The 21,350-nt window shown below is 33.4% G+C and overlaps 1 protein-coding gene across 2 annotated transcripts in view; it reads left to right on the top strand.

Annotated features, from left to right (window-relative positions):
• Positions 1-17,183: 17,183 nt before the first annotated feature.
• Positions 17,184-21,350, top strand: part of LOC105343610 (zinc finger protein 569) — a 29,904-nt gene continuing 25,737 nt past the window's right edge. Inside the window, exon 1 of one of the 2 annotated variants that reach the window (XM_066071461.1) lies at positions 17,184-17,377. The gene's annotated coding sequence lies outside the window, so the exon portion shown is untranslated. Of the gene's footprint in view, positions 17,378-17,405; positions 17,542-21,350 lie in introns of those variants that run through there. The other variant, XM_066071460.1, reaches the window with a different exon arrangement.

Below are 21,350 nucleotides of genomic sequence, written 5' to 3'. Positions count from 1 at the left end.
ATCATGAATTGTCAATTACATAGTGTAATATCATATCCATAGACTATCTAACCCCTATGCTACACTTCGAGATAACCTGCTTAAACTAACCCAGTTACTAAAGCCCTCTCAAAGCGCCTGCCCATAGGATGTCATTGGGGCCGAGGTTTTCGTACAATTAAGGTGGTATAGGACACCGAACGATAATAATGTGGATAAAAATATATACTAGTTAACTAATTAGAATACATTTACCATTTTAGAATTTTTGAATATTGCAATATTTTACCAATAAAATTGGTTTTAAATTTTTTTTGAAAGGTGAAAAGTATACAACAGAAAAACGTGACATGACAATTTTACCAAAAAAGACCATTAAAAATAAGACTTCACCAAAACATCAGACTAGAATCATATAATCATAGATATTATGAAGAAAGGCTTATCTAGACACAAGATATATATAGAGGTCAAATACAATATGAAGAAAAGTATAATGAAAAATAACACAAGAGGTCCATGGGCTACATTGCTCACATGAACTACAGTTCCTTGTATCATTTTATATTAGTATTTTTGAACATTACCGATACATGTGTATTTCTATGTTAAACTTTAAACACTTAGGGCCCAAGTATTAGTCCAAGGGCCAGAATTTTAACAATATAGAATCTACATCATCTTAGGATGCTTGCATTGTAATGGCACAATTTATACCATTGTAGTTCTTGAGAAGAAGATTTGTAAACTTTTTACAGATAGATATCTACGTTCCACCTTGACCCCTTCTTGGGACGTCAGTAATAGTCCTACCGTCACGATTTTAACAATTTGAAATCTACATCATTTAAAGATGCTTGCACAGAAATATCACAAATAAGAGCATTGTAGTTCTTGAGGAGAAGATAATTAAACATTTTCCTATATCTTTCTATGTTAAACTTGAACCCCTTTTGAGGCCTCAGTATTGGTCGAGGGGGGTGGGGGGCGGATGTATCAATTTCAACAATTTAGAATCTTTATTATAAGAGGATGCCTGCTTAGTAATCTCACAAATTGTAACATTGTAGTTCATGAAAAATATTTTTAAATATTTCCCCTATATATTTTTATGTTATTCAATTTCGTGGAAACACATATTGATTCTTTTTTCTAGGAAGCCCCTAATGGAAAAGATGTCTCCTGTTCCGAATAGAAAAACTCATACATTTCATACGCAATGATTTGCCGTTTTAAATATACTTGTTATGCTTTTGACGAACACATAGATTAAGCAAAATTCCTAACTATGCTGTGTACAAAAACGTAGATTAAGTCAGGTCTCAAATACACGTGATCTTTTTCAGTTTCTCAAAAACAAATTAATTCTCTGTAAGGGTCAATATATTACTGAAGTGTTCGCGTTTAGAGAGTTACTCTGTAAACTTACAAGATTAATTTAAAAGGAAACAACATAAACTAGCTTATAAAGGGGCATGATTACAACTTTTAGCTATAATTTTTCAAATATTATTTTAAGGTCTTCCGTTTGCAACGAAATATCTTATTGTGATTTTTAGTGTTTTTTCTTTCTTTCTTTTTTCTACTATCTTACCAGAATTTTGAAAAGATGAAAGGATACATTTTCTTGAATCATTTAAGGGATTACAGATAATTCAAATATCTCGAGATGTCCTTTTTTATCTTTACAAAATTCATTTCCGTTCGTCCGTTTTCGGCCCCGAGCCAAAAATCCTTGTCCAAACGAGATCTCATGAACTTAAAGAACTAAACATTGTGGGATAAGAAACCTGTGTATGTGAATATTTGTAAATTGTTTTCTTTGATTCGGTGTAACTTCCGGCTGGCACAGAAAGTTCTCCAGAAACGGATTTTTTAAATTATTGTTATTTTACGTGGAATCCTTTTTAAGTTCAAAGGATTACATATGAATCTTTGCGATGTTAAATGAACAAAAAAATTCGCTTTCGGTGAGATATCTCAAGTATCTCAATTAGCTTTGTTTTTTCTAAGTTTGTCCTCGCGAGATCACATAAAATGTAAGTGATTAAGAAACACAGTTTTTATGGAGCAAAAACAATTATCCGAGGATTTAGATAATGTGTGGTTTATTTTTTTTTTCATGAGTTTATCTCAAATATTTCATGTATAGCTTTCTCCTTTTACAAATTTTGTACCTGCTAGATCTCAGAAACAAAAAGCGAACAAAGCACATTAATGGATTATAGTCATTTGATTGATGATGTGTATTTTGCCAACGTCATTTCCGGTTCTCGCTGTTTAGCTGTTTTTCTTTGACAGTTTTAGTTAGCCAATCATATACATCATATTTATATATAAATTTGTACAATAATTTCCTTCTTTTATTTTCATTGAGCAATTTCATGTGTCCGTTTCCGGTCCATGGACTTAAAACCTTGTCTCAACGAGATCTCCAATTTGACAGAGACTCTCAGAGACAAATTTTGAAGAAATATGGACTTATGTCTGTCGATATGTCTAAGATGTTTTGATTGAATCGGCGTCCAGTCGTCACAGGGAGTACTCCATTTTTGTTTTATTCATTTCCATTGATTTACATGGAAGTTAGCTCTTGAAATTTCCCTCACAATCAGTATTTTATCTATTATTTTTTTTTAAAGATACAGAAGAAATTTCTTCAAGATTCATACATGTATATAAGAACAGAATACCTTTTTGTTGCTGTAGGACTAAAATATATGCTCAACCAAAATTGGAATGTCACTTGTAAAGTTAAAAGCGAGGTAAAGAACATATATAGTTGTGAAATCATTTACATTACATTTATTGTTCAAAACCTCGGCCCAAGGACTTCCTATTGACAAGCCCAATGAGGGGCCTGGTAAGTAGGTTAGTATAAGCAACATTTCTGCCGTCAAGGTTGTCTCGAAGTGTAGCTAAGAGGTTAGTAAGGATATGATATCATAATATGTATTAGTATTATTATGATACTTTGACATTATATCCAACATTTTAAAGAATGATTGATAACTGAGTGTTTAAACAGTTAAAAATAAAAGAATTTGTTGTTGAACATTCAATAAATTTCAACCTCATAAGGACTAGATTTGATTTGGACAGTAGTTCGAGCTCCATCCACAGCAGTCATCGGTAGAAAGTAATCTAAGCATTCAGCCTCTGTAGGACATATTGACATTCCTTCAGACAAGAAAACAAGAAGTATAGCATGAAGGCTAGATAGTCCTTGGAAATGATATTATAGAATACTTATATATAATGATGATTAATAAATGGGTTTTGAAGACTTCGAGATGTTAATATATGTTGTTAACATTCAATGAATTTCACTGTGATAAACACTTGACATGACAATGCTTGGAGAATCTTTAAAGAACAGGCATGTCCAAGCTCTTCTATATACTACTGATATAGATAAGATGAACTAACCCGATTAATACTATGATAAAGAAAGATGTTATAGTTTTAAAAGAACTATTGAAATAGAGTTAATAGTTTTACTTGAATATGCTGATGTACAAATTTACTGGTATACTGACGGACATGTTTGTGAATAATATCAATAACATCAATAACATCAATAACATTCTAAGCAGTAAATCTGTAAGAAACATCAAAGAAAAAATTGATACTTTTAAAGATCAAAATAAATAATGATTGTTTGATAATATAAAACGTTAAGAATTTTTTTAATTGGAAGGTGTCAAAATGACTTAATGCACTGTGGCCGATGTTAGATAAGGCCCAAATAAAATAGTAAGAATAAAGTTGGTATGGGTATGGTGTTGTCAAATTTAAGTCACCGCAGCATTTATAATTTGATAGACTTCCTCTATAACACAAAATGTTTTATTGCATAAGAAACTGGTTTTTATGACAATGATAATGTCATCTTTGCAGAATCTTATGTTTTATATATAATTTATATCTACTCAGTTAATGTCACATAGCTATTGGATACCTAACAATGGTACACTCAGATAATGACTATTATTACAGAAATGAATATTTCATCTAGAAATAAATATAACCGTGGTTTGAACTTATTCGAAAAGCAGTTCAGTTTGGTTTTGAAGGCTTTGATATTTCTTGTTCGACATAATTTTTTTTAAAGACGCAATTTTTGGAAGTTTAAAACCTTTAGAGAAAAGGACTATATATGATATGGGCCTAAAATGGCCCCTAAAATGAACATCATCATTTTACTGTAAATCTTCGTTTTCTTTGTACAGATGTTTAAAGTAATGTTCATTTTGATTCAACTGCCCACGATTGAGAGATATGACATCGTAAAGACAACCTTTTCTCGCCAGTTTTGCATTTTAAGCATAAAACAGCTTGTTTTCAAGCAGTTTTTCTTTCAGAAAACAAAGAGTGCATGTTGAAGACACAAAATTATTTTATTCACGGATTTATCTAGCAAAGGCTAATAAGTGACACATTTTTTTCCCTTGTTTTAGCATGCACTCTATATTTCCCATTCATAAAAAGATAAGAAAAATGTCAATTTTTGACAGAATTTGATTGAATTATAAAAAAAGCGTCACTTCTGACGTCATATACTGCCAATGAGTGCAAATAAATCAAATAAATAGGTGAAAAATATATTTTACATCAACTCTTCTAGAATATAGATTAACATTTTATTGCACTTAAAAAATGGCAAATTATGGGGGCCAAATTGACCTCATACAATATATAGTTCTTTGTAGATCTTATCAATACCAAATGGTCACTTGCTCATATGTGAATGCTATTTTATTCATGTACATGTAGTTTGTACGTCAGAAATTGTGTAATTTTGTTATGTTGTATCTATCACATGTTTATGTCAATATGCGGTGGATATCACTAATGGGATACATTTTTGTAACACTGTATATTCTTACGCGACATGACGTCATAATTGAGCATTAGGTAGGTTTATGGGGTTGATTGTCGTAGAATAAAAAAAGGATCATTAAATCAGTTGAAAAGTGTTTGGTTTAAAATGTGAAGCATTTTTAAAATGTTATTTCAATTGTTTTTCATGAATTCATTTAAAAAATGTTCGAAAATGAAATATTTGTTAAACATCAAGGAACTTTTTTTTTACATGCGTGAAGTTGTGGACGTCTTGAAGATAATGTGTTGTGCGGCTAGTACAACATGTGATAAAAAGAATATCTAGTGATTTGCGATGGTACATGGTTATTACCTGTTGGATTGTTATGACTAAACAAACGGAGCCTGAACTTGAACACATTGTCTTTGTTTCTAAATATGAAAATTCAGTTTTTGAGGGTATTAGAAGCTTTATAAAGATACTTTAATTATTAGTTCCAGAAATCGCTATAGATTGGTAAAATCAATCAACTAAGGAACAAATGTAATTTTTGGTGAAACTGAATGGAGGAAAGCTTATTCACAACTCTGTAAATATTGTTTTATGAATGCATAATAATGCATTAGAAACGTTTTATGAAATAAAGTGATGTCAGTTTTTTAAAATCTTTTAGGTTTCGTTATACAATGCACTCTGACACAGCAAACATTTTACAAAATGAACGACCCTTTTTCATCGAGTTGGAACGAACTTTAAAAATCGCTTGAATAAATAATTAGATTTTTCCCATTATGACCCTTCCAAAACTAAAGATATAAAGACTGTTTTTGCTTTTTCCACGAAATGGAACGATCACTGATTATTTATATCCGGTACGTGTTTATAGTTTCCCTGACCTTCTTCTGTATGCATTTATCAAATTATTGATTTTGCTCGAGTTCAACACAATAGATGCAAGCTGTTGGTATGATTACCATTATTGCATTTCGAAGAAAGCACAGTTTTTTTTATGTCATTTTAATATCAAAACTATCTTCAGACAATTTGCTACTCTGAATGTCGCTTTACTTGCCTCAAACTTTCTTAAACTGTTAAATCACTGTATTTCAGTAGCTATGCTAGACAAAAATATAGTTTGATAATTTTTTCCTGATGTTATCCTAGTATCCGGCCATTGAAAAATAGGCCAAAAAAAATCAACAAAACAAAGAAGCCAGCAAAACAACAACAAAATATAATTGATAAAAAAAAAGAAACAAAACAAACGAAGCACGCCGTTGCCTCGACAATGACACTCCATGGAGCTTATAGACAACGTTGTACATCCTGTTGTCTGGCGTCCACAAGTTCGTACAAATCTAATATAATCCAGGTATAAATAAGAAATAAGCAGCAGTTAAAACGTTCACCGGCATATAAACTTGTTTGTTTACGTCATCAAATCTTGAAAAGCCTGAACAGCCTCTCAATAGATTTGATCCGGTACCAAATAAGTTCAGAGTAATATCATTGACCACGCGGGTAGGTTAAGGCAAAAATGACAGGCAAAATTATGATCAATTTAAAAACTGTTTATTTTTATGAAAAATGTGCGGAATATGAATACCAAGTAAATGTTTTCACCAAGATTTTATTTTTCTACTTAGGAATCGACTCGATCTTTAAAGCTGCCGTACCATGGTATCACGTGACAGTTAAAAATAGATCACTTTTTTACCTTAACAAAATATCAAAAAGTGTAACACTACCCCGAAGTTCATTTGTATGTTTGCTACAATAATTCGATTGGCAATTACTTCATGTTTATTAGTATTACTGCTATAGAATCCTATTGTTAATCCCATAAAATAAATATTGGAAATATTTATCGGAAACCCCCTCAACTTCTATAATTTCATTGAAAATACGACGTATTTTTCATTTAAAACATCGAAGCACAGGATTCTAGCAGCACTTTTCAAGTAGTTTAGGTCATATACCGTTGATATTTACCAAAGTCATCTTTCATAATATCCGGGGTAGTGTTACACTTTTGTCTTTTTTTGTACACACTGACAGAGGAAAGGCTGGTCAAGCCATATAAATGTCGATCTGCTTACCTTATAAAACTTGCTGATTAAACAAAATATCAATGCCTGTATTATCCCGATTATATCCTAACTGACACTCATCTAAATCTAAGGTATCTGTATTAAATAAGTCTTATTTCGGCATTGTTTACACTGCATTCCGATGATTTGTCTCCCGACATGATCTGCTCTATTAAACATGCTTGTGACGTCATCAATGATTATTATACGTAATAGAGAGAAATCGAAGATATATTTAGTTAGAAGAGTTTCTAGTGGTATTTTATGCCTGCACTTTTTATAATTTAAACCAGAGATAAAGTTAAAATCGACAAGTTTCTGAGTTAATTATGACATCATGCTGCTTATTGTGACGTCATATCGATCAGAGGAATTTGATCGCTGAGAGTTGCCTTATCATACCCGCGCATGTGGATAACACTATAGCATTGAATCATGATTTTTTTAAGTATACACTCTCATAACTGCAGCGGTGTGTGCATACAAATTGAGTAACGCGCGTTAGCGCGTTATGAAAATTTGTATGCACACACCGCTGCAGTTATGAGAGTGTATACTTCAAAAAATCATGATTTAATGCTTATATTTACATTTTTTAACTTCTTGCCTCGTCTGCAAATGTGATTCATACCTTAAAATTCCTATCTTATCCTAAGGGTAAGTTAATATTAATGGAAGAGCCACAGTAACAGCCACCAGCGTGAACTTTGATTTTCGCTTGTGACGTTGCAGTTTACAACGGTCAACGTTTGTGACGTCATAATAAAATTCGTCAATTTGACCTTTGACTACTTGTTGCATTTAGAGGCATTTGAAGATCACAGAATTTAATGGAAAAACACAGTAGAATGTAAATATATCGTCATACACAGCAATGCATTATTGCAAAAACAGATCGAGTTTTTAGAATTTAAATAGTTTCAGAGGTCGCTTTATTTTACTCAAACAAACTTCATAAACCTCTACCTAACTATTCAACTTACCATTTCTGTGATATTTCTAAAGCTTTGGATAGAGTTTGGCATTCAGGTCTAAATAATAAACTAGAAAGGCTATGTTTAGGAGGAGACATATTTGCCAGAATCGATTATTTGACCCTTAGGCAACAGAGAGTAACATTAACAGGATTTATATCTATACTACTATATTAAAATAATAGACTCGAATTTTTAGTCTTTAATACCGAGAAATCGGAAGAATACTGTGTTTTGATTTATACATTTTAAACATCATTGGTACTTGAAGATAACCAATTTGTTTTTATTTTTTCTCAGGTAAGCTTCGCTAATTAACAATCAACGAAAATTCCTCAAAAAATCCCGGAAATCACCTTGATTTTTTGGAATTTATAATCTTGCGCTTGCGCAATGCGTTCATGCTAACGGGATCTTTTGTTTATGTTTCCACAATATCACATCCGCATGAATAAACTCAGAAATGATAAGTCAAATACGGGTAAATTTTCATTGGAATTTTACTATATATTCTGTTCATATATATTAATGATTTCTTATTCAAGAAAGTATAAAATAACAAATATACATTTCAACTCAGTACTTACTTTTATCTTCGCAATGACAAAAAATATTTGATTACATGCAAAAAAGTTGCATTATATTTGTTAGGAGAGTGAAGATATAATATGTTTTATCGTTAAAATGAATAATGTCCTACGGACCCAGTTTTACAAAGAAAATACGTGTACGTTGGTGAAAAGGTGTTGAATTCTTCCATTCTATGGATTAAAATTTTTAGTTGAAAGGTATTTGCAGTCTCAGAAAGATTTGTTATGATGAATTTTACTGTTATTTTCAAGGCAACTTCATAAACTTTCTCAAAAATCGTTCCGGAGCGATTCTGCAATTTTCTGCTACATTACGAGTTTAAGGGAGGCATTCTAACTGTGGTGAGGGCCTTTCCCGAGAGAGTTAGATTATTCAAACTAAGGAAATTGTAGTGAAATTAATAGCATTATTGTAGGCTTATATATAGCTTTGTTATGTAAATGTTAATAATTAGTTGTGTCGATGTACCTATTTCGTAAATGTACGATACGCAATGTCGACCCGTGAACGCACGGGTCAAAGTCTAGTTTACATTAAAAATGTTAGATGTTGGGTTCTCCAGGGTTCACTACTTGGTTATTTCCTATTCTGTTTTATATATGACACTACAAATGGTACTTTAAACATTATCAAGTTATTTGCAGATAATATTTTTTTATTTGCTATGATTGATGATAACGTCACAGAAAAAACTTTATCAATTTCAAATAAAATGTAAACTGGTGGGTTTGTTAATGTAGGTGTGAATACGTATAGCCAACAAATTGTGTTATGGTATGTGGTGATAACAAACGGTGTTCAAAATCAAAAGTCCAAAGGTCAAATACAAAACAGCAGCAAAGCAAACACGGACCTCTAGAAATTAGAGGTATGATCAGGTGACATGAAGAAGTGAGCGGTCAAACCCACGTGTGTCCATTGTCATAGTCGGAAAAACTGGGAAAATCTTAGACAATTGAGTGATTAATTAGGTTGTAACAATAAGTATGAAAAACTAAAATCAGCATGCGACTCAGTTGAAGATCGTATTTTCTCGCATTATTACTGATGTGAGATCGGTTTGTTCAGTGTGAGACAGCAGTGTGAGATTTTTCTGTCTTACACTGTGTATCACTACGCCGCTTTCAAACGTAAACAAACGTTGTCTGGTGTAGGAAAATGCAAAAGAATAGATTGAGATTATTCATTAAGTAACTGTTTTGCTTGATTGATTACAATTTATCATTTTTTTATTGAAAAAAAAACCAACTGTTGTATACTCTTATTTTGCTTGCACTATTGAAGCACGCGGATGGATAAACCGAGAGTAATATTTTAAACGTCAAAACAGAAAGTTGCCAGACATCGTTTTTAAGGTAAATTATGCAAGAAAAATTATCATTCATTATATACTCGTGTGACCCTCCTTAAATCCTGTCCCCTCGGTGGAATTTTACTATCCCACACTCGTAATAGTGAATGATTCTATTAGTATTCATATTGAGGAAAGATCAGATAATTTGTTGATATTCAATTCCCCCCCCCCCCCCCCATCTTATATACCAAAAATATAAAAAAAAAATATATAACTCTGTGAACTAGTAATACTATATTCTGGAGAATCATTTAGACACCACTTCTTGTCTTTGTATTTTGGAAAGTATTTATATATAGGCTGTTGCCCAATCCATTTGAATTTTCAATTGACTTTGTTTAGATTCGAATTTTAAAAAAGTGTCTCGGTGTTTTACAAAATGATCACATGGTGTAAAGAGGCGACCTAAGTAGGACATTGCAATTGGGGGTGCGAACTTAGTAGGACATTGCAATTGGGGGTGCTATTTTTGTATTTGAGTGATAAAAACCTGCCCTACATAGGTTATTATGTCTTGACGGTATTAGGTCGTTTACTGGTTCAATTTGAGGGTGTGATAGAACGCACGATTTATGCCGCACCGATTGTTTTCTTGTTTTCTTTTTTAATTCCTTCGAGTTTGAATTAAGTTAACATTACCGACATTTTGCAACATCATGCATGTGTGTAAGCCTTCTGTCTTACGGATCCTATTGAGGGTCAGCTCAAACTTAGTGATGACAAGTCCAGTATTTCTTTCTCAAGCGGTTTTATTAAGCGTGATCGTATAGTTACAATTACATCAGCTAATAGCAGCCCAAATCAGGAGTCTCTCTATAAGCGGAATCTATCTAAATCTCTTCAACATCATTTTACATGGGTATATATAACATTTTACTTATGATGGACAGTTCTGACTAGTTCGGCCCTTTTACGACGATCATGAGTGAACATTTAGTGTTCAAAATTAAGATTAATATTTTATTTCTAAATAAAGTAACAAAACTGTCAAAACTGCCAATCAAAGAGTCTGGATGCAGGATTTGAGTCTCCGAGTCCTGGGTCTCGGAGTCCCCCACCTAGTATGAGGCATCACTTACTCATAATACGTTCATTCATACACGGCATTAAAGGTTACAAAGGTTAATATATAGAATACACAATACATGACTCAATATAGAGTACTAGAGCTATCGTTGCAGACACAGAATCGCCAAATATGTCACTTGTTGTTAAACTCTCAATTTGGATATTATTATGCCCGTATTATGCACCTGGTTTCATAACATCATTTAGGAATACTACGCATTGCTACAAGAGTCACAGAGTTCATTCTGTTAATTATCATTAATACCATTCAGTGCGCAGTATTTAGGTACACATAAATATCATAGTGATCATTATGTAATACTAGCAATTCAAGGTCATAGCATGGCTATCTGTTTACATACGTCCCCCAAACAAAAGAAATATCCCGAAGGGAGATTTCTCATGCCTGGCGCCCGGAATAGGAAAGCGTCCTTGATCTACCCTTGATCAGACGAACTTCCTAGTGACATACCAGTCAGAACATCTATGTTAAGAGATAGTAACAAGTGACATGTTTCCACCTCCGGCTTGGAACATCATTCATCTATAAAAACAAATCTATAACCAGGATGTATACATGTTCATAAAATCATATAGCTTGATTATATCGCATTACAATCATGAAAACAATAATGAATAAAGTATGATAATAATGACAAAGATGAAATAACCATAGTTGAATATAATCGTAATTCATCATCAAAGTAATACTAAGTATGGTTAAGCTTGATGTCACATATATATACAAAGTCAGTGCATGCTTGTAAGTTCATAAAAATATCTCTTCCTTCCTAGGGGCGAGGTTAGCGTCATAAGTTCGGAGTCCATCGGTTTCTTCCTGAATTTCTCCAGAGTGAATCAACAAATACAAGTTTTACATTAGCATAAGATAACGCACATTTCTACTTTAACACATTTCACATTTTTTAATTTTCGCTAAATTTCACAATCCTTTTATAAGGTATACACAACTTCTTCGCGGCTGTAGCTTAATTATTCATCCATCATCGGCACCCGTGGATAGAGGGTCGGCGCGGATGGCGAGGCGACTTCTCGCGGAGCGTCTCCTGCGTTCCTCTGTTGCGTAGACATCGCGGCCTTCTCTTCCAGGTATTTACGTGCCAGCTCTGGGTCCGGTTGATAGTATTTGGTCCATGGATATTCTTCATTTTTCTCCTCTTCAAGTAATTGTTGTGCTAATTTGGTCGAAATTGTCCCCAAGTTACTGGTCAAGTTTCAAGTCTTCCGCTCCGTCGGGGTTTCTCTTGTATCCTAGTGTCTTTCGGGATTGGTTCAAGTTCAATAATGTCACTAGAGGTCCATTTCTCTGGATTCACACAACAAAATACAGTGTCTTTGGAAGAACCTTTCTTATCTCCGTCACTACCCCCTTTTCGACAACCTGTCCAGCAACCACCACAGCATATACCACCCCACTTTTAATAGTTTTCCGTTTCTTAATACAAAGTACTATCATTATTGTTACTGCCAAAGTTAAACACATAAAACCAGGGGCTTCCCACCCAAGATGAGAATTTCATGGGTTGCAAATTATTTAATGGCATTTCCAACATTAGTGCATTCATAGGGAAAATTTTAATATTAATATCTTTTGTCTTAAGACATGTACATTAAACCATGAAAACCTGAGCAACATTGTCCCATTTTCAAGATGTCGATAGTAATATTTTGATTGTTTTTACCAATAATCTTAAATCACATACAAAAATCACACTTTAAAAAAATAATTTCTTACTTAGTAGCTGTTTCATGTATTTCGAGTATATGTTAAATCTCTTAAAATTCACATATACATAATTTATTATAACCGAGGTGCTGTGTCCATGTTTGCTAGTCGGCGTATCTCATTACATGTTTTTATGTCACAGGGGGTCATCCTGTCATACCTTTTTAAAAGCGTGCGATATATACAAAGCTAAGCTTATTCAAGATTATTTACATCTACATTCGGTTTCGAGTGACGCCCTCCCTCCTAACGCTCGCGGAGGTGATTTCTCCTCTAATGATTAGCATAACCATATCAGAGTATGGCTCTGTATCACTCAAATAATGGTTGTATATGTTCAAGGTTGCTGTCAATGTGACTCTTCCAAACTTTATTTTGATATAAAGTTCACTAGGGGGCGTCAATCTCAGTTCCAATAACTCAGATTCTGACATCTGAAAATAAAGGATACTTTATCTACCCTATTACTAACTGTTTTAAGACAACTAAACAATCCTCTTTAAATTTTTGTTTATTAGATTTACGGGGTTTAGGGATTGGTTTGAAGCCTAGACCTACTTTAGGGGCTATTTCATCTATTTCCATATTTTCATCTAAGGGTACATTTGGGTTATCTAAGGGTATTTCATAGTCTTGACCACTTTTTTCACCACATTGATTTGACTCATGGGTCTCATCCGATTCTGAATCTACGGTCTGATCGTTCTCGTGTTTATACTGCTGATCATCCATGATCTTCTTAGCTCATATACGTTTTTGAAGTTCTGCTAGGGGAATATCCTCTTCGTCTGAAGATCCTTCTCTTTCCCATTGTTTGGACTGTATAGCTCTTTCCAATGGTTCTGGTTGCATGTCTTCATTGTCTGACGACGATTCATCTTCTGGTGGCACCACATAGTTAGTTTTTCTTAGAGTTCTTCCACCATCTTCAGTAGTTGATGAAAGGGGCCAGTGCGAAATGTCTGCCAGTCTTAATTGTCGTGCGTGGCATTTGGTGGTTAATCCAGTCAATTGATCTCTCACCACGAAACTAACTGGTCCTCTCTGCTCTATGATTCGATAATATGGTAGCCACTTTTTATCTAACTTATTTTGTCTTCTGTTGTTCTTAAGGTAGACAGGGTCACCTACCTGAAAATTTTCATGTTTGCTTCTCTTATTGGCCTGAGCTTTCTGTTTCTTCTTGGCTTCTTTCATATTACGATGTACTAGCAGGAAAGCTTTATGTTGTTCTTGAAGGGCGATCTTGTGTTGATCTTCTCCCGCATATCTCCTTCGAGGTTTCATTGACGTATCAAGAGGTAATACGACATCTCTGTTGTACATAAGGTAATATGGAGAAAACTTTGACGAATCGTTAGGATGGAAACGAATGGCTGCCAACGTCTGATTAAGATGAATATCCCATGTTTGAGCGTTGTCTGTTGTTTTCTTAGCCATCACGTCATGTAGAGTTCTATGAAATCGTTCTACTTTACCATTACCTTGAGGGCTGTAATAAGATGTTTTGATATGGTTGATATTCAATTCTTTTAAAGTTTCTTCCACTTTCTTATTCACATTTTCTGCTCCGTTGTCTGTGAGGATTTGAAGAGGACAGCCATATCTTGGATATATTTCTTCTAAGATAAGATGTACTATGTTGTCAGCTGACTTATCAGGAACGGGAAAAGCTTCTGGCCAACCAGAGTAAATGTCAATAAAAGAAACTATGTACTTGTTTCCCGACAAGGATGTTGGATATGGTCCTGATAGATCAAGTCCTACTTTAGCCATTGGAAAAGGTGGTATATCTGTCTCTTGAAGTGGAGGTTGATTTTTCTTATTGCTCCTCGTTTGGCATACTATACATCCTTCTATATAAGAGTATAACCTTTTGTACAAATTTGGTAAGTAGTATTTTTGTCTGATTACGTCATATGTTTTGTCCACTCCCATATGTCCAAGTCCGTCATGATACTGTTGCACTACTAAAAGTTCTAACTCACGTGGTACATACAGGCGAAATTTTGGGCCTTCTGAGTCTCCATCTGAAAGATAGTACATTAAACCATCAATTTCCAAAAACTTCTTTTCTTCGGTTGCTGTTGCTGTTCCTTTACTTAACCGATTCTTCAGTTTCTTGATCTGCTCGTCGTGTTGTTGACTTTCTTTGATGTTGATATCTTGTGGTAGATCAATAAAGGGTTTGACCAATTCGTCGTGTTGATTAACTTCACATCTGGCCAATCTCTTAGGCGAAAAGGCATTGGAGTTAAGTACGTTCACTTCAAAGAAATTGTCCTTAAAATCTGGCTCATCATGCTCTGATTGTTCTTCCTCTTCACACTCCAGGTTGACTGTCGGTAATCTGGATAGGAGATCTGCGCAGCAGTTAAATCTTCCTTCTATGTACTCTACCTTACAGTTATATCCTGCAATACTTAATGCCCATAGTTGAATTTTCTGATTTTGCATTGGAGATTCTAAGATATACTTGAGCGGCTTATGGTCTGTTCTTATAGTAAACTGAGCACCGTGTAAATAATGGTCTAACTTCTGAAGGGCGTAATGGATTGCAAATGCCTCCTTTTCTATGGTTGACCACTTTTCTTGAGTTTTACTCAGCTTGTGGGATAAGTAATATATTGGCTTATCTTCTCCCTCCTCTGTCTTTTGAGTAAGGCACGCTCCAATACAATTGTCGCTGGCATCGGTGTACAGGATGTACGGCTTATTAGTATCTGGATATGCTAGTAAAGGCACTACCGTTAAACTTTCTTTAATAAAGTCAAACACCTTTTGGCAACATGGTGTCCATTTGAACCTTGCATATTTTCTGGTTAAGTCAATCAATGGTTCTGCAATCTTAGAGAAGTTCGGTATAAATCTCCTGTAATAACTACACATACCTATAAAGCCACGAACTTCTCGGACTGTAGTGGGCGCTGGTAACTTTCTTATAGTTTCGACTTTCTTTGGGTCAGGTGTAACGCCATGTTCATCAATGATGAAACCAAGATATTCAGTCTGTTCCTTGAAGAAACTACATTTCTTTAGCTTCATTTTAAGTCCATGCTTTCTTAGGCGGTTGAAAACGTCTTAAATATGACGAAGATGATCTTCCGGTGTCTCTGAGAATATAAGAATGTCATCCAAGTATGCGATAGCAAACTCTTCTTGTCCTTGAAGAACTATGTTCATCAGCTCCTGAAAAACTGCTGGTGCATTACTCAACCCAAATAGCATACGGTTGAATTGAAATAGTCCTTTGTGTCATGCAAAGGCCGTTTTTTCTTTACTTGAATCTTCTAATTTCACTTGCCAATACCCACTCTTTAAGTCTAGTGCAGTGAAATATTTTGCCTTACCTAGTAAACATAGGATGTCATCAATCAACGGTAGCGGGAATGATACGGGTTTCACTATCTTATTCAAGCTTCTAAAGTCAACGCACATCCGGTCTGATCCGTCCTTTTTTTTCACCACTACTAAGGGAAATGACCAAGGTGATTGTGATCTCTCAATAATCTTTGCGTCCATCATTTCCAGTATGGCCTTGTCAATTATCTGTCTTTTATTTAAGGGTACACGGTCGGGTCTGTTCTTTATTGGGTGGTGATCTCCAGTTTCTATCTTCATTTTAACAGTATCAGTCACTCCAAGATCACTGTCTTTCTTTGCAAATAAATCATTGTTTTTGCTCACAAGTCTTTTGATTGAGTGTTCAAATCTCTTCGGTACATCAATTTCTTCTTTTGTGTCTTGAGTAGTCTGTATTTCTGAGATTTCCTTCTGTTTTAATGCGGTAATTCGTCCTACAATGTAGCCTCTTGGAATTTTATAATTTTTGTTAGTTTGGTTAACGAAGATCATTGGAACTTTCTTATCTTTCCGAACTATGCAAACGGCGTCTTTTAAATATAGTCCTGGGTCTTCCATAATGCAGTTATTGTCTATGCTGTTCACTTCAACCAAGTCATTTTTTTCCAGAGGAAAATTGTTATTTATTTTTCCATAGAATACAGTCACCGTGTTTGGTCTCATAATAAGTTTCTTAGGAGTTCTTACAATAGTTGAGATGTGTAAATCTTCTTTAAGTTCCGCGTATACTTTGTGCCATCAATACGCATGAGTCCAAGATCAAAGTATAAACGAACATTGTTTTTCTTGAGCCAATCACGACCGAGAATCATGTTTCGGTTGAGTCCGTTTGTCACATAAAGTTTGTGGTCTAAAGTTAACCCTGAAATCTTAAAGGAAATATTTACATACCCTATCGCAATTAAAGAATTACCATTTGCTGCTTGTAAAGAGGGGATGTCATTATTAAACAACTTGGGGCGGGGAAATAGATTATCATACATTTTCTTACTAATTAAAGATACGGCTGCACCTGTATCTACCAAAGCTCTAAATTTATTTTTACCTACTTTTAATAAGCAGCTACTGGGGTTGTTAGTAAAATTAATTTCATATGTAGGTCTTTGTTTAAAGTTCTTTCTTCGGGCTGAAACGAAGGAAGAACGTCTTAGTTTTCCTGTTTTTGTTTGTCAAAATAAGAGCGCGATTTGAAATTTTGAGACGATCCCCTATTTACTTGGTCGCTAAATTTATATGTTCGGCCTTGACGATTTGATGGTCTGCCCCGATTTTGCTGCACTCTTTGATACATATGCGAGCCCCAACAATCTGCACGCACATGACCTACTTTACCACAATTCCAACATTCAACAGGCGAACGGGATTTCTGCTCTAAATTATGGACAGGTTTGTTTTGACTGGGTCGTTTATTTATTTGAGGACGGGACCTGACTTAGGGTTTATTTTGAGTACAAAATCGAGCCCTATGACCCGTCTGTTTGCATTTAAAACACCAACTATTACGCGCATGATCAATTTCCATTGGTTCTACATGCCTTGTTTCTACTGAGGTAAGATCATCTGCTCTATCCTTTAATAAGGGAAAAGTAGTATCAACATTTGAAAGAGTTCGTCTGTTGTCATTACTTTGTACATGGTATTTTTATTTACAGTAGCCGGATACTTAGATAACAGCAAGGGAATTTTACCAAAATATATTGTTTAGCAAATCTGCTGAAATGCAGTGTTCTAACAGTTTACCATTCGAGTTTTGTTAGCGTGTTTATGGCAAGTTTGCGGCGAGTTAAGCGACATTAAAAGTTCTATTTGTCTGAATATACCTAAGGCATTACATATTTTCACAATAGTAATAAAACTTTATACAAGATTTGGCTGTTAGGTAAAATATATTTTTTAATTCTATCATTTGATTTTCTGCAGTTACCGTCTAACCTATTAATATAACAGTGACCAATTCATCTACCATTTCATTAATATTCTAATTCATATAATGTATTCATGATATTATAGTTTAAAAGTTATAAACAGTAATCAGTGTAGCTCAAGAACACATTATAATGTTTTCCGAGAATATATAAGGAATATAGAATCATTCTTTATTTGGTCGGGTCGTGATCAAATACAATAAAGCCCTTCGGGCTTTATGATAGATTTGATCACGCTCCGACCGAAATTGTCATTTCATGATATTTGAAGAATGATTCCTGTTTATATTATATATATATATAATTTTATACTATAAATATGATATATATATATATATATATATATATATATATATATATATATATATATATATATATATATATATATATATATATATATATATATATATATATATATTATATCATAATATTTTATATTATGAAATAAAAATATTAATTAAGCAAACCCCGCTGGCGCTTTAACAATACGTTAATTGAATTCATTGGACTGAATAGTACAAAATCGATTCGTAGTGTTATAACAGACAAACAGACTGGAAAGTGTTGATATTTTGTCATAACCCAACATAGCTCTCGACCATAGAAAATGATACATAAATGTATATCTACAAAAATATTACTAAATGTTTCTTGGCAGAAAACATTTGTGTTTTCATCGAAATGCGATTAGGATAATCATTTTCACAGCTTTCATCTATCGTGTTCAACGCCAGGAAAATCCATAATTTGAAAAAGAAGGAGGTCAATAACCTATAGGGCTATAAACAGGTACCGGGTATGAATAATACGGCAATCGTTCCATTTGGTGGAAAACGCTAAAACAATTTTTATATCTTTAGTTTTGGAAGGCTCATTATGAGAGCAATTTAAATTTTTTATTTATTTATAAATGATTTTTAAAGTTCGTTCCAACTCGTTGAAAAAGAAAAGGGTCGTTCATTTTGTAAAATGTTTGCTCTGCAAAAGTACATTATATACTGAAACCCTAATGGGTTTTAACAAACTGACAACACTTAATTTCCTTAAACGTTTCTTGTGCATTTATAGAACATATTTACAGAGTTCGGATTATGCTTTCTGGCGTCCAGTTTCACCAAATTTTACATTTGTTCTTTAATCTATGAACTCTACAAATTTCTTGAGCCATATAAAGTTTGTAATGTAATAACATCAATTATGTTTTTTGTGAGAGATTCTTTTGGATTCTCATATCAAGAAACAAGTTCAACCGTCTTAAAGACAAAGTTCAGGTTGTAGCTACGTTTGTTTAGTCAAAGCAATCGAATAGGTAAACGTTGAATATATACAGCAATAACATCAACATATATATATAAGCATGTGCTTATTTAACATTGATAAAGATCCATGAATCTTCTGTAAAGGCTCTTAACATCCAAAACGTGCCTCTTTTTTAAAAAAAGAATTGTTAAGACAGACATATTAACGTCTTATCAACTAGGTTGAAATTTTTTCAAATACATTCAAACCACTATTTTCTTCAATTTTACTAAATACAAATAATTCAATTAATTTTTCATTAAATCATTGTCCTATTCTTGTATATCAACATCGAGTGTTCAGTAAGTATAGCATTTACAGATTAGATATAAATGAAGGTCAGACGATACGTTCCACGTGTTTATTTAACCTTTTCCAGGAATTTGATATTGATTTACTTCTACTTTGACAAGCTTTCCTGCAAAAAATCAGGGTACCTTACCAGGCATTCGTGCAAGATACTAGAGTATGCAATTTCCTATATAATATATTATTGAAAAACACTTGAATTGCGGATATATATATATATATATATATATATATATATATATATATATATATATATATATATATATATATATATATATATATATATATATATAATAATAATAATAATAATAATAATTTTATTTCGTATTTTATTAGGCCGTTTAAAAATTTGAAAAATAATCATCATTTTCGAGGAACGCGTCATATTACCTTAACAGAAAATCTGCCATGATGACAATATCATAATGAATTTTTTATGCAATGATACATTTGTTTTTATAGGGGAAGTATATCCAAATATAAATACAGTGACTTAAATTTTACTACACGTTTCAAACTGGGTTAGATGTGTAAACTATCACATTATCAATCAGTAATCTATGTATGCTACATAAATGGAAAAGTCGGTAGGCATCAGCTCTATGAAGCTTCTCAAATTCTGATCAGGTATTTCGCTTAATTCTGTTATACATGAAATGCATTCTGACATACAATACGATATTGCCTATTGTTTTTGTTTACACTTTTATGCAACCATTTGATTGTATTTGGAAATGTACGAACATATCTCCTGACAATATACGATATACGGTAGATATAAACCATGTGAATTATATTAAGAAAGTGATTGGATTTTGTTGTTTGACCTTCTACTTAAATTGCTTCTCTGATGCAGAGGCGCCACCAGATAACATTATAAAGTTTCATATAGATACTTATCATTGAACTATGAGGTTTCGTTCTTGTCGGATGGAATGTCAACCTGTCCTACATTGAGTGTCATACAACGAATCCTGATACATTGAACTGTCCAAACACTCAATCATTTATCTTTGTTTTATAAAAGGGTAGGAAATAATATCAAAGTAGCATTATCATGAATTGTCAATTACATAGTGTAATATCATATCCATAGACTATCTAACCTCTACACTACACTTCGAGATAATCTTTGCAGCAGAAATCCTGCTTAAACTAACCCAGTTACTAAAGCCCTCTCAAAGCGCCTGCCCAAAGGATGCGGTGGGGCCGAGGTTTTCGTACAATTAAGGTGGTATGGGACACCGAACGATAATAATGTGGATAAAAATATATACTTATTAGAATACATTCATCATTTTAGAATTTTTGAATATTGCAATTTTGACCAATAAAATTGTTTTAAAATTTTTTTTGGAAGTGTGAAAAGTATACAACAGAATAACGTGACATGACAATTTTACCAAAAAAGACTATTAAAAATACGACTTCACCAAAACATCAGACTAGAATCATATAATCATAGATATTATGAAGAAAGGCTTATTTAGACACAAGATATATATAGAGGTCAAATACAATAAGAAGTAAAGTATAATGAAAAATAACACAAGAGGTCAATGGGCCACATTGCCCACCTGAACTACAGTTCCTTGTATCATTTTGTATTAGTATTTTTGAACATTTAACCAATACATGTATATTTCTATGTTAAACTTTAAACACTTAGGGCCCAAGTATTAGTCCAAGGGCCAGAATTTTAACAATATAGAATCTAAATCATTTTAGGATGCTTGCATTGTAATGGCACAATTTATACCATTGTAGTTCTTGAGAAGAAGATTTTTAAACTTTTTACAGATAAATATCTACGTTCCACCTTGACC

The sequence above is a fragment of the Magallana gigas genome, chromosome 9 (genome assembly GCF_963853765.1).
Source record: "Magallana gigas chromosome 9, xbMagGiga1.1, whole genome shotgun sequence".
In the NCBI taxonomy this organism is placed as follows: Eukaryota; Metazoa; Mollusca; class Bivalvia; order Ostreida; family Ostreidae; genus Magallana; species Magallana gigas.
This window is presented reverse-complemented; position numbering and strand designations above follow the sequence as displayed.